Below are 13178 nucleotides of genomic sequence, written 5' to 3' on the forward strand. Positions count from 1 at the left end.
GGATGTTCTACTTCCACTGTTAGGAAGTCTCCTGCAGAGATGTGACTCTGGTGACCCCATAGGTCTGTTCAGGTGTTCACCCAAAACCAAACAGAAAAGCCTATGATGCAAAGCAGGAAAGAAACTTTGACCAGTGCAGCTCCACCAGGAAGACAAGGAAACCCTGTCCTTACCCTGTCTTCAGATGCTGACAAGGACTTTGAGAATTTGTAGAATGGGTAATCATAGGCATGTATGGGTAGGGGAAATTGTGTCTAGGATTTAGTATTATCTATAGGATTTAAGCTTCAGGCATCTGTGGTCTTATAACTTGTCTTTGAGCTCACACTCACTTGCCCCCTGGACGCATGTCGCTCTATTGCAAAGACTGACCTCACTTTGTCAGGACGAAGTCCCCCTCCAGTGTATTCTTTCCATGTCAAGGTTTTCCCAAAAAAGCCACAAGCCCTAGGAAGCAACATACCCCCAGTAGCTGACCCAGCACTCTCAGCATCCTGGGTTTGAACTGATAGTCCAACCAGAAAGAAACCAAAACCCTGCTCAGCTGGGCCCATTAACTCTGCATATAAACCATAAAACATTGCCACTGGGGGCCAACACTGCCTGTCATGTCTATCCCCCTCTTGGAAATTAAGTACAATTTTTTTCTCTACTCTTAAGTTGGGCTTTGTGAAGTCTTTCACATCCTGCTCACTGGCGCAAGTTCATTCTACCTAACAATATTGCCCAAGGCCAAGGGGGGCTGTTGTGTAAAAAGTCATATTCCCATCATTCCTCCTCCAATTAAAAAATCCTGCAGGAGAAGGGGGGAGTGTGTGGGAAGGGCGCCCCCTGCCGGGCTCTTGCAGGAACACACGGCTGCAGAGTTCTTAGGGTCCCTGTTAGCCTCAGATTGTGTCACCTGAGCAGCAAGTGGAGACCTACTCTAAGATGCCCCAGATTTCAGAGATGGGGGTATTTGCACAGGGCATATCAATAACCTTTGGAAAACATTCATTAGTAAAATCACGTTATATGGATGTATGCATAGATTTTGGAATGCTTCAGTCTAGAGACTGTTTTCACGTTCTTTATGGTGTTTGAAGAGAAAATTCTTATCAATTTGATGAGGTACTCTTTATCAAATTTTCTGTTCTTGCTGGTGTAGTGGTTCATGCCTGTCATCCCAGCAGCTCAGGAGGCTGGCGCAGGAGGAATGCGAGTTTCAAACCACCCTTGGCAAATTAGTGAGGCCTGAAGCAACTCAGTGAGATCTTGTCTCTAAATTAAATATAAAGAAGAGCTGGGCATGTGGATCAGTGGTTAAGTGCCCATAGGTTCAATCCTCCATACCAAGGAAATCAAATAAAAAATTTTTAAAAGTTGTTTCTGATTGTACCTTCAGTATGATTCTAAGACATCTTTCCTCTCTCAAGATCCCCAAAATTCACTCTTGTTTTTTGCCCTGGTAATTTGAGTAATTTCAGTATTTGCATTTCTGTGTGTTCCATGACACTAGAGTGTATTTGGACACATTATACATACATGGAGTGTAACTTATTCTGATTAGGATCCCAGTCTTTTAGTTGTACATGATGTGGAGTTACCCTGGTCTGTACTTACATATGAACATAAAAATGTGTCCCATTTAGTTTACTCTCTTTCCTATACCACTCCCCTCCCTTCCCATAATTTCCCTTTATCTAATCCAATAGACTTTTATTTTTTCCCTCCTCAATCTCCGTGTGTGTGTATGTGTGTGTGAGGGGGGGGGCAACTAGGCTGATTGTATAGTTGAGCTATTGTGAATTGAGTTGCTAGAAACATTTTTGTGGCTGAGTCACTGTAGTATGCTGATCTTTAAGTCCTTTGGATATAAATCGAGAAGTGGCATAGCTGGGTCAAATGGTGGTTCCATTTCAAGTTTTCTAAGGAATCTCCATACTGCTTTCCAGAGTGGTTGCACCAATCTGTAGTCCCACCAACAATGGGTGAGTGCCGGGTTTCTGTTCTCGTGACTAAAAGGCTCAGGAGTCACTCTAGTTAAACTGGGCTAACTGGGCTGCATGAAATAACCACACAAGAAACACAAATACCTTTTTCTTTGGGGTTGCTGTGACAGCTCCTCTGACCTTAAGGGTCCGCAGAAAGAGAGAGAGAGAGAGAGCACGCACTGACCCCTTTTATTGAGGAGAAGCTATTCAAATGAGGCAAGGGGTCAGGTTTCAGGGGGCTGAGTCTATCTTCATGATGTCCACTGTCAGCAGGTTGACTGACACCTGAGTAGGCCACACCCAATGGCACAGTAAGAGGAGGGGACACACACAAGGCACTTCCATGGAAGATTCTATCCTAAACAGGACAAGGGGTTATATTACAAATGAACAGGTGGGGCTGTAGCAAGACACACCCATTTCTGTGACTGAGCACCTCAGCACCCAGCTGAGGAGTGTAACTCAGTCACCCATAAGGTTGGCCTCCCACATATTCCCCCTTTCTTAATATAAAAAAAGGAATGTAACAGGGAAATTTTCTTTCAGTCACTTGGCTCATGGTCCAAGGTCATCACAATCTGCTTTTGAAACACAAAAAGAATTAGTAGAAAACATATTATCTTCATAACAGTCAACACAATAATCTGGATTATTATTATTACCTTGCCAAACACTCATCAGAAGATTTTTAATCTTTTCCCAATTTTATTGGGATGCATTGTTTTTGGCCATAGTAACAGACATTTTCATTGCCATGGCATTTAGGCCTCTCCATAAACCATAGGGCAAAGGGCTCACTCACATTATTCATTACATTGTCTTCTAGAACATCATTACTTAGTTCTCATCCTTCCATTAGCACTTAACTGACCATGAAGGAAGTTGGATGCTATTTAAGTCAAACATTAAGAAAATCCATACATTGTAAGTTGTAAGACATAGCCACAAAGGCTGAAATTGAATAAGCAAGGAATAATATTTAAAGTAGTTACTTTAGGGATTATGAGACCAGCAGTTTGGCTAGGTCTGGTTAATAAACATACACCTGTTTCAAAGCCTGAATATTAACTTCAGCATATTATAGTTCTGAAATATTAGCTGGCAATAACTAATGAGGCAATAAGTTGTATTCTTATAGGCTACAGGATATTTATCATTTTTTCTCTTCACTCTCATATTTAAGGAGTTAATTATATCTGTCAGTAATACAAATACCCTTGGAAAAATTTATTTTAATAATCTTTCCAACAATTGCCTGTGGGGAGCCATTCTCACACGTGATCGGGTGCCTCCCGTTGAGGGTCAGAGGCACTTTGGCACAAGTCGAAGTTTTTCCGGGCCCTTTCCTGATGAGAGAGCCCATCCGTGTGGGGGTGTGCCTGACCACTGACCCCGGGGACCCAATCGCTGACCCTGACCTTGGAGTGCAGCCCCCCCTCAACCTTCATTGGATGGAATTCTCCCCTGAATCTCTTGTTCCCTAATAAAAGGCTACTCCCCGGTGTGCTCGCTCTCTCTCTCCTGCTAGCCCTGAGTAATCCTTGCTGCCCTGCTGGGCGGCTAGAGGAGCGAACCAGAGAGGGGAGCCGTCTCGGACCTAGCAATAGAATTAAGGTAATTGAGTCTTGTGTTTTTATTTCGATCTCGTCTAACTAACTTTATGCCTAGAACCTCATTAATGAAACCACTGCGCAGGCCGCGTGGTAGAATTGCCCATAAAGGTAAATGTAGTCTTGGTCACTAAAGTCCAGCAAAATTGGCTGGCTTGAGTTTTTTATTTGCTGTCTAGCATAAGTTTCTGTCACTGGTGTGGTCAATTTGTTGCTCTGCTATTTGGCTACCTCATTCCCGAGAGATGGTGATAACTGGCTGGTGACAAACCTCAAGTCAATGTCCAGTAGCTCAGTTTCTTTTTGGAATGTACACAACTATTATAGGGTTTGAGTGGGGCGTGCCTGTCAATCTACAAAAGCAAGATAATATCCATAAGCCAATCATCTTCTGCCTAGTGTAACCATACTGTGAGGAAACTCTATATGCTGGTAGCTTTAGTTGCAACTGAAGGCTACTCTAACATTTTCTCCTCTTCTATTAAATTTATTGTCAAAGGAGAACCCTGATGAGAAAAGAAAGGAAAAGGAAAGGCATAGAAAAAAATGAGTACCAAGAAAGAGAAAAGCATCCAGACATGGCCCATTACTGTAGCTGCATTTGTCTCCTGCTGTGGTGAGCAGGCAGTCACTGTTGACTAGGTCTCTGTCACTAGGGTTCTGATCTGAGCTGGATGTAGGGAGCAAAGCAACCATGGGGCAGGAGACCTCTCTCAGAAGGGGAGAAGAATTAGGCCTTTGCACCAGTGGGGGGGTGAGCTTCTTTGCCTCACCTCTGTTGGCCCCCAAATTTTCTCCTGATGGCCCCTCTGCAACTGTGCCTGTCTTAGGTTGTCCCTCCCTTGAGGAATCTTACCCGTCACTGGCTAACCAGCCATTCTCTGGGGCCAAATAGGGTGATGTAGAGTGTGCATGGCATCATCCCCAAGGGGGCTCTCTGTCTCCTTGATAGATAATGCCCCCGTGGCCTCCACGCCAGCATTTACCCTAGGATCAGCAAACTCAGGTTTCTTCTCCATGGAGGGCCCAGCTCACAGCACCGGGCTGGTGGGGATGCGTTCAGGAAGGAAGGAGACAGGCCATAGAAAGTCAAACAGTAATATAGTGACAAAGCTGAGAGAGACAGATGAAGAGGAGATCCCTCACACAGAACTGGCCCATACCTGGTGTCACTCACATCTGGTCCACAGCTGTTATCCATAAGGATGCAGAACAATCCGTTATTTCAACACTCTCTTTTTCTCAAAAGATACTTCCAGACAGTCTGTTTACCATAGAATCAATATACAGGTATAACTGACCATTACAGTCAGGACAATTAATTTAGTTTCATGGGTGGACTTTCCAGTCCACACTGCAAGACACATTAAAGGTGGACCTGGAAAATGGGTCCATACAAGTCTTTTCATAATTTTTATTTACCTGACAAGCTCGTGAAGCTGCATGGCTATAAACTCTGTAGCTGGAAATTGACCTTCCTAGGCCAGGTTTCTCACTCATTATCATGATGACTGGTTTAAACTCTCCTTTGATATCTGATTAAATTTACTGAATCGTGTTCAGTAACACTAAGACTCTCAATATTACAATTTAAGAAAAAAACTTTTAAAGTATTTTGTAAAATCTAGTGTCTCTCTGGGATCCTGTATTCCCCTTTTCCTTATTTAATAAAATCGAGTAAAGGCTTGGCATAAGTCATAGTATTATTAGTACAAGTATTTAAATGACTAAGAATAGATTTACCTTTTATTGATTATTAAATTTTTTAATATAGACTAGTCGATCCATCCTGACAATTTAGAAAGAATCCTCAATCTTTTTGAGAGAAGGTTTCAAAATCTCTATGTTTTAGAATATTATCCTTTAAATAGGTATCTCTTAATTGCCTTTAAAAAATAGGATGAAGGTTATTTTCTGTGTAGGGAGCAGTATATAAATCTTACTGTATTTTTTTATGGACAAAAGATCTAGTTAGAGAACTTATATAATATCAATGAATTTTTTAAGTTTGTAACCTTTATTGTTTAAAATTAATATATAACTTTAATTTGGAGAACATTAGTCTTAATAATTTTTTTTAATTTTATAATCATCTAACAAACAAAATATGTAAAAATTAGTATCTCAGTGTCTTAGAATCAATCAATTTTAGTCTCTAAGGACAATTGTTAAAATCGGGATTTAAGTTAGTAGTTCAATATACTTAATGTTTAATCAACAATGTGAATTTATTTACCAAAACTAATCTTTGTCTTAAACAGTAAGAATTATTAGGCAATAAGGATCTTACTTTAAAGAAATAAACTTACATTTTAATAGGTTGTTTATCATGTCAAAATATGGACAAAATCTTAGCTCATATTCGTATAGTTAAATTAGGAAAATAACCTGAAATACCCTTAAATTAATTATAGTCGGTTTAGTATATATAGATCTCTTTTTTCATTGTTCTAACTTTTTTTAAAAATATTTATTTATTTTTTAGTTATTGGCGGACACAACATCTTTGTTGGTATGTGGTGCTGGAGGATCGAACCCGGGCCGCATGCATGCCAGGCGAGCACGCTACCGCTTGAGCCACATCCCCAGCCCCATCATTGTTCTAACTTTTTACATCATCTGTTTAGATAACAATATAAAAATCTTTTTTACTTAGGAAAATGAATATAAAGACCTTGTTTTACCCAAAGATGATTTCTTTCTTCTTTTTAGGATCCATGTGTGCTTTTTCTTTGTTGAAGCATCTTTTTCTTTTAGAATTCTGTTTTTGGTTATACTTTGGAACAATGTCTGAAAACCTTAGACTCTATAAACAAACTATTATACTTTGATAAGAAATATCAATGAACATATAGTTAAAATCCTTAGATATTTTGTAGACATAATTATAATTATTTATCATCTTATGTGTTTGAACAGTAACTTTGAGAATTAGAAACGACTTGAAGATTGTATTTTCACTTAAAAGCAAATTTATAGTAAACACATTTATGTCAAATATCTGTAACTGAAAAGGCAGAGTATTTGATAAATGTAAATATAAAGCATAAATTATGGGTTTTCTGTTGAAGAAAAACAATTAGGAAATTTATATTAACTGATCAGTTAGCCATGTGATAATTATTTTATAGATTAACAAATATAGGTTATCTAAATATCTAAAAATATATATTAAGAATAAGAACATAACTTATATTAACTTTATGTAACCACGTGGTCTTAAAATATTTGGATCCATTTTAATTTATTTTTAACTAGGAGTGCACTCTTCTATGTGACGTCACTTGATGTAACTGAAATAAATACTTGAGTATACATATTTATTTTTATAGTTAGGAATGAGAATAAGGATTTTTTGGTCATCACAGGAATGTTGCTGGCTTTGTTCCTGTTTCGAGCAAATGCATCCTCATAACCTCCAAAATTAAAAGTAAAATATAAAGAAGCATGTTTGATATCTCTCATCAATAGAACATTATTTAGTAACACAACTATGGAGAAAAGTCAGGTTATTTAACTCAGAACTAACTTAAATTTAGGGCTGCAACATAGAAACCTGTGGAATTAAATTTTGTCTGAAAAAGATATCTTTCGTTAGCATTTACAGGTAGGCATTCTTAAAAATAGACTCTGAACAGCTTGGTAGAAATCTGAAACACAGTAATACAGGTTAGTGGTTGGAAGTGCGACTAGAAGTCCTGTCTGAGTGACTGTGGAAGTACCAATCGGAAGCCCGCAGAAGTATGCGAGGTGGGACCAGGAAGCCCACTCTTCCCGCCAGGCACCCCCTAGTTACCATGGTCATGCAAACAACATGGAGTCCGCTGCCCATTGTCCAAGCAAAAGTTCCCCAAGTTTTCCTAGCCGATTGTATTTTGTTTGAATTTGTCTGCATTTTCCTCCACCTGGCCAAGATCTTACTGCAGAAGCAGCTTTTTCTGTCTCTGCCACCTGCGGTTGCAGCTCCTGTACATCCTGCACTTTTTTCTGTGGCATGTGGGTGCTCCAAAGGTTTTTTATGCTAGCATTACCATCAGATCTTAAGTTAGTCTGTGTTTGGCATTTAGGTCAAGTATTTCAAGGGTTAAAAGCACTGCTGGCTGCAGGGGCTAGGACCCCATAGCGAGCAGGGAGCAGCAGCAGCAAAAGTCTCTTATCCCCAGCGGCTGAGTTACAGCCATTCTGATTCATAGGACAATCAAGTAGTAAAAAGGTCCATACATACTTTCTGAGTATTGACAAAAAAAAATAGAAAATTGAAACTTATTTCTCTCCAGGTAAACATCACATTTTCTCTCCCCTTTTCTCACTCTTCTAGCGCAAACTTCTAGAACATAAAGGCCAAAAAAAAAACTCTTTTTTTTTTTTTAGGCTTTTTTTTTTTTATGTGATGCTGAGGATCGAACTCAGGTTCCGCTCATGCTAGGCAAGCACTCTACCGCTGAGCAACAATCCTAGCCCCCAAAAAATCTTTTATAAAGATTTATAAAAACAATTTTAAATATGTCAAGAGTTTTGTAATGTTTTGAACAACCAATAAAAAAATTTTAAAAAAAATTTTAAAATCCACAAAAGCACGCTTTCCAGGCAGAGGACTCACTCAACAACATAGCTCATCAATCATCTTAATAACTATATTTATTTAGAGTCTCTACAATTATACCCCAATATTAAAAATTTTAACGTCACAGATTTTCCTTTTGTCTAATTCACTTATTTTCTACAATTCTACCCACAAAACTCTGCAATCCTAAGCATGCTTAACTCCTGGAGAGAACTTTCAACTTCACTTTCTTTAATATTTAAATTGGAGTACCCTTAGGAGCCAGCATTTGTCCCTTTTGTCCCAGCAGCTTAAAGACACAGACCTTTCGCCCCACGTTGGGCACCATTTGCCAGATTTCTGTTCTCGCGACTAAAAGGCTCAGGGGTCACTCTAGTTAAACTGGGCTAACTGGGCTGCATGAAATAACCACACAAGAAACACAAATACCTTTTTCTTTGGGGTTGCTGTGACAGCTCCTCTGACCGTAAGTGTCAGCAGAAAGAGAGAGAGAGAGAGCACGGGCTGACCCCTTTTATTGAGGAGAAGCTATTCAAATGAGGCAAGGGGTCAGGTTTCAGGGGCTGAATCTATCTTCATGATGTCCACTGTCAGCAGGTTGACTGACACCTGGGTAGGCCACACCCAAGGGCACAGTAAGAGGAGGGAACTCACACAAGGCACTTCCATGGAAGATTCTATCCTAAACAGGGCAAGGGGTTCTATTACAAAGGAACAGGTGAGCATAGCTTCACCCATGGGACTGTATCAAGACACACCCATTTCTGTGACTGAGCACCTCAGCACCCAGCTGGGGAGTGTAACTCAGTCACCTGTAAGGTTGGCCTCCCACAAGGGCTGACATGTCTGGATCAATCTTCAGTCATTTGAACCTCAGTTCTGGGTCCTCCATGTCTGATAGCACATTCAGGTACCCCAATAGAATGAGAGGCACTTTATGGGAAAACACAAGCATGACTTTTACCCCACATTATCACTGAATCTTATCCTTTCTGTTGTTATGTTTGTAAATTCTTCCACCAAACATGGCCCAAGGGACCTGATGCAGTGGAAAAAATGTGTTTTTCAACTGCAGTGTGACTTTCAGAGTCACAATAAAGAAATTAAAACAAAACATGATTAAAGTTATTTTATGCGGGCTTATCCCCCACTTTTTTTTAAAAATTGTAGCTTAATACATAAATGAACTCATTCTACAATGGCTTGACCTTGATGCTTCTATGGAATATCTGTTTTATGATCAATACAAAATTGACGGCAAAACTGATGAAAAGAAAAATTGGTATAAGCTAGTGTATTATCAATTTCAATCTGTAAAAGACATTCTAATGCTATAAAAGTAGCTAGACAGTGAGAAATAACATGCTGAGTATTTTCTTTTACACCAGCAGTGGCAAACATAAATCTAGAGTAAGTATCAATAATAACATGAACTTAACACTGTTTGCCAAATTGAGGGATGTGAGTTACATTCATTTGCCATAACTGATTTGGTAATAAACCATGGGATTAACCCCAGTTGGTAAAGATAAAATATGTTTAAAACATTGTGAGATTTGATGAACAATTTGACAAGTTTTTCCCCAGGAATATTAAGTTGTTTATGTAAAGAAGAAGCATTCTGATGATGTAAAGAATGTGAGGCTTGTGCACAATCATATAAAGATATTTATTCACAAACAGCAACAGGCTAATCAATCTTATCATTACCTGATGCTAAAGGACTTGGAAGATTAGAATGTGCCCTACTTATATGGCTAATGAAACATGGATAGTGACACATTTGAATTGTCTTCTGTAAAGTCTGAAACAAATTAAATAACTCTTGCAATGGTGTGTTCCCAGTAGTTGATGTTTCAATATTTTTTGTAACACGAACTGCATGTAAAATATCTGAATAAACATTGATTGATTGGCTCATTTGCAAGATGAATTAAAGCACAAATGAGAGCTTGAAGTTCTGCTCATTGTGCAGAAGTATAAGATGTCTGTATTATCTCTGTATGACCATGGCTATAGAAACCTACTTTTCCTGAACTTGATCCAGCAGAAAATATTGTTAGTGCTCCAACTATTGGTTAAGCACATACAATTTTGGGGAAAATAAATGTAGTCACAAGAGCAAACTAAATAATTTTATCATGAAGGTAATGGCTTTCCATTTGACCAGGGAAATTAGCAAAAGCTATCTGCCAATTATTAGAAGACTGCCAAAGCCAATCATGCTCTTGAGTAGTAAAAGACACAACAATAATATTAGGCTATGACCCAACTATCTGCAAAACTCATGGCATTCCTTTAATAACTGAGTAATAAAGCCATGGAAATGAGTTGATGACTTTTGAGGAGAATGAGGTAGGCAAGGCCACTCAATAATTCCCAATTATTGCAATTTTGCTCCTGTACGAGTATGAACATTGGGAAATGTTAGTCTATATACAGGCTCTTGTGGATGAATTCTAGTAAGCTGTGCAGTCTCCATGGCAAATTCAACCTTTGGTATGGCAATCCTTTTTTCTGCCATAAGTTGATGAGAAAGTACAGAAGGATCTCCCTGGGCAATCTGAAACAGAGGACTGAAATCTGCAGTGGCTAATTTTAAACTTGGTCACACCCAATGAATATCACCTAGTAACTTTTAGATGCCATGTGCCTTGGCAATCTATTGGGCTTGGGGGTGCAGCTGATATTTCCCAAGGTAAAACCTAAATCTCCATGGCCCCATAATGAGAGAAGACCCCCATGTAATTCACGGGTGACTCCCTGCAACGTAGTCGGGCCCTACCTAAAAACAAAATATAAAAATGGCTGGGGACAGGTCTCAGTTGTAAAGTGCTCCTGGGTAAAACCACCAGTACAAGAAAAAAACAAGCAAACAAATAAAAACAAAAAAGAAAACACCTGAAGGTCTCTGCACATGTGAGACATAATCATCTGTAACAGAAATGGTTAGATAGAGGCAAGAACATGATATATACTTGTAATTACATAGATTAAATCATATATTAAATATATGCATATTTGTGATAAAAATTAAGATATATAACATATATCAATAAAGTGGGCAATCTCACAAACTAAGATATAAATGTATACAGGTCTAAAAACAGTGTTCCAAAATATGTGAAGTGAAAACTACCAGGATTAAACGGAAAAAATTCTACAAAATGTGGTGGATAATTTGTCATATCCCACTTTCAAGAAAGAATGAAATGACTAGCAAAAATCCATGTAAAACAAACTGATTGAACAACAATATAACTACACTAGCTCTACAGGACTACACAGAATATTCTGCCCCAAAGAGTAGACTACATATTTTTCTCCACTGTGTAGGAAACAGTGTACAGGACTTGCCATTTTAAAGCCATAAAAATATCAATAAATTTCAAAGCACTAAAATCAGGACAATGATCTTTTGTAACTACAATGAAATTAAGTTAGAAAAAAAAATTAAAAATTTGCAAACATGTAGCAATTAGACAGTGTACTCTTTAGAAAGAAAAAAATAGAAAATAGTTTAGGTGGATAAAAATGAAAACAAACATGCCTGAATTTATGAGGTGCAGCTAAAGTAGCCCTCAGGAGAAAATTCATAACCACAAAAGCCTACATTATAAAAGAAAAACCGCCCAAACCAAAACCCAACTCTATGAAGTAACTAGACAAAGAAATGTAAACTGTAATGAAATTGCACTGGGGATGAATTTTGATAAAGAATAGAGCAAGAATAAAAGAAATATACAAAAGAAAGAATTAAGAAAACATCTTGATTGTTCAAAAGATTTACAAAATTGATTGTTCAATTAACCGAGAAAAGAGAGAGAGGGAGAGAGAGAGCGTACTCAAGTTAATAAATACCAAAAATAAAAGTGAGACCATCAAAACAGACTCCTGAATCTGCTGTGAAGTTAAAGAAACTTAATGTAACGCTCTCTCAAAATAAATTAATAATAATAATAATAATAATAAATAAGGCACTGTGATGTAGTCTAATGGTCAAATGTTTGCCAAGCACATGAGGCTTTGGTTAAGTCTTCAGTATCTCAACTAAATAACACTAACATAAAATTACCTTAGGATTCAGGTATCCTACTTGGGGGTATGTAATGAAAACAATAAAACACTCATCTGATAACTGGATGCCCATCTTTATTGAGGCATTTCCCAGTTGAAATGATATGGAATCGCATAGGAATTCTGGGACAGATGGATAAAGAAAATATGACATATATGTACGCATACATCCATAAAAATCAAATCCTGCCACCTGCAACAATTGGGTGAAATTGGAGGGCAGTGTGGTAAAATGAAATAAAACCAGACACAGAAATACAAACACTGCATGCTGTCCCGCATGTGGGGGAGGCTAAACCTGAACTTAGGTTGGTGATTTTTAAAGGTTAAAGAGTGGAGGTGGGAAATGAGAAAGGGATTTCATCAGTGGATGTGGCGTATGTGTTAAAATACCAAGCAGAGACCCTTTATTATGTACATATAGTACATCTTCACAAAGCTATTTTTAAAATGTTACTGTAATCAGTACTGAGTCACACTTACAAAATGGTGAAATGGAATAATATTGCCAGGCATGGTTGTGGATGCCTATAGTACCAGCAACTAAAAGGACTGAGGAAGGAGAATTGACAATTTGAGGTCACCCTTGGGAACATAGAAAGATATTGTCTCAAAACCAAAAAAAAAAAATGAACTGGGCATATACCTCAGTGGTAGAGTGTTCCTAGATTCAAATTCATTACTGCAAAAAGAAAGAAGTAAATGGAATAGAATTTAGAAATATATCCTTTTATTTATGGTCAATAATTTTTCAAGGAGAATGCCAAGTCATTACACGAAAAATGTTTTCAAATCATCTGGAACAACTATCCATATAAAACTTGGAACACGATCTCAAACACTATTTCACACTTTTCACAATTAATTTTAAATGGAAGAAAAGTGTAAATATGACAATTTAAACTACAAGATTCTTAGCAGAAAACATGTAAAAATCTCATGATCCTGCATTGA

The sequence above is a fragment of the Urocitellus parryii genome, chromosome 16 (genome assembly GCF_045843805.1).
Source record: "Urocitellus parryii isolate mUroPar1 chromosome 16, mUroPar1.hap1, whole genome shotgun sequence".
Lineage (NCBI taxonomy): Eukaryota > Metazoa > Chordata > Mammalia > Rodentia > Sciuridae > Urocitellus > Urocitellus parryii.